Below are 2,855 nucleotides of genomic sequence, written 5' to 3' on the forward strand. Positions count from 1 at the left end.
TCATCACCTTCCTCAGAAACTTCATCTCTACCTTTACATACCATAGCTTCAATAAAAAAATTTATTAAAATAAAAAAATTAGTTACTAAACAAATCAATAAAAAAAATTTTAACCCAACGCTTTGGTAGTTTACATAAAAGAATGCCATTTAGAATATCACTAAGGTTAAAAGAAAAATTAAAAATAATATATATAATTAAAGTAAACTAAAGAAAAGAGTTAGAAAAAAAAATTAGGGAAATGTACTTTAAAGAATCAGGAAAAGAACAAAGAGAAGAATCGAAAGTGAAAAGAAAAAAGAAAAAGGTTTGGTCGTTCAAAACCTACTACGATGGCGATGTGTAACCGATGATTCCAAGATTAGAATTTTCATTTACTTTTCAATTCAAGAGATGGTTTTATCAAATTGGCAAACTGATTCTGGTAGAATGATTTTTAAACATCAAAACTATTATAATGAAATGAATAATTAAATTCCTAGAAGTAACGTTTTGCTTTCTAAATATGTTGGTTAAAGATGGTTAAATGTAAAAAAAAGAGTTTGAAGGAGAAGATGGAAACCGATAATGGTGCAAAGGGGAAGAGCACAATAGTATCGTCAAATTATATAGGTCAAAGAATAAAACTTGAAGAGATGCGAGAGAAAGAGTCATAGGTTAATTGTAAGAAGTTTGGAAATCATCACATAAAACATATAGTGGGTTTTATTAAATAATTTTTTTTCGTTACTAATTTAATTAGAAATTGTAATTTAGTTGTAATGATTTTATTTTATTTTATTTTATTTTATTTTAAAATTTCATAATTTTGATATTAATTGGTTTAGGAAAAAAACTGTACATATACTTCCCCTTAAACAGAATTTCATCCTCCAACTTAAAGTTAAAATTCAAAAATATTAAAAGTATGTAAAATGATTCAATGGCCTCACATCACCTCCATTTAAAAAAGTATTGCCCTCAAAACTTAAACCTACATGTTCAAAAACTTAAGATGACGCTTTCTATTCTCAACTTTGGTTTTCCAAGTTGCTTCTTCAGATTGTTGGTTCGTCCATGATATACTAACTCAATCTCCTTGTGTCGGGTACATCTCATTTCGGCATTGAGGATCTTAATTAGTTTTTCTTTAAAGGTGAGGGTTTCACCAAGCTCGATGGTTTTAGGTTAGATGACATGGTTAGGGTCATGGACGTATTTTAAGAGTTGAGACGCATGGAATACATTGTGGACTTTAGTTAGATTCATAGGTAGGCTAATCTATATATATATATATGATACTTTCCTAATTTGTTCTAACATCTCATAACAATTAATAAAATGTAGACTTAATTTACTGTTCATACCAAATCTCATCACACCTCTAGTTGGTGACACTTTGAGCAAAATCTATTCACCTTCTTCGAACTCCAATGATCTCCTTCTTTTGTCCCATAAGAGTTTTGATGACCTACGCTGCCTTCATACGTTCTTGACTCAATTTCTCCTTCTTCGTGGTTTTGATTATTTTTTGGTCCAATTCCATCGACTTATTCACACCACTCCATCATATAGGACTAATACACTTCCACCCATACAATGCTTCATAGAGTGTCATTCCTATACTAAAGTGAATGCTATTATTTAAGAAAACTCCGCATACATCAAATGGTCCTTCTAAGACCCACTAAAATTCATAACACATGAAATCCTCAAAGAGGTTTTTTTTTTTTTTTTCATTTGGCCATCTGTTGTTGGATAACATGCAATGCTAAACCATAGATCATGCTGACAACCTCTTGTAACATATTTTAATATTTAGAGAAAAATCTCGAATCTCTATTTGAAACAATGTCATTGGGCACAACATGCAATAAGAATCCACCATTTGTTGCATCGTCCAAGTATTTTTCATGGCTACGAATCTCATTGTTTTGGTCAACTGATCCACTATCTCCGATAAGACATTCTTATTTGACTTTGACCTTAGCAATCCTACCCCAATATCTAGTGAAATTTATCCTTATTTATTCAAGCATTTGCATTTTCCCTCCAAGTTTCATATGTTAATCTTTATCTTTTGGCACATCAAACACTTTGCCACAAAGTCAATTACTTCACGCTTCATGTTAGCCCACCAAAAATTCTTCTTGAGATTTTTATAAATCACATCACCACCAGGATGTATAAACTATAAATTATGGTAAATTATAAGCTTCAGTCTTTATCTTAGTCTTAATCTCCTCATCATACGCGAGATATGCTCCTTCCTTCTTTACCTCACTCACAAACTCGGATGCTTGACCATATTCTTTCATTTTCTTCAACTTACTCATTCGAATCTCTTTAGAATATCCCGCTAAAACCTACAACCTATAATCACTCCACTATAGACCATAACCTATATCACAAATTCTTGTGAGAGACGGTCTCTTTGAGAGATTGTCTCTAATTGGGCTGAAGCATTATATATTTCTTAAAATATTGTAAGTAGGCATTAAGAATGATGTAAGTAGACATTTACAATATTGAAAGTAGGCATTAAGGATACAGTAAGTAAGCATTAAGAATAATATAAGTATACATTAAAAATACGGTAAGTAGATATTAATTTTTAATAGATTGAACTTGAAATACGTCTCTCAAGAGATTTGCTGAACCTATTTACATATCTTACTAAAATATCCACTTTTGTGTTTGGGTAGGCGTAAAGAGCAAGGCAAACAAAGAACATGAGATACAACATACAAGTTGAAATTAAAAAAAAGTGTGATTGGAAACCCTTGGATAGGTCATCACGTGCCGATGTGTTTACCAGCAAAGTAAAATAATAAAAATAAAGTTTTATTAAAAATAAAAATCCCTTCCCTTCCAAA

The sequence above is a fragment of the Amaranthus tricolor genome, chromosome 16 (assembly GCF_026212465.1).
Source record: "Amaranthus tricolor cultivar Red isolate AtriRed21 chromosome 16, ASM2621246v1, whole genome shotgun sequence".
NCBI lineage: Eukaryota > Viridiplantae > Streptophyta > Magnoliopsida > Caryophyllales > Amaranthaceae > Amaranthus > Amaranthus tricolor.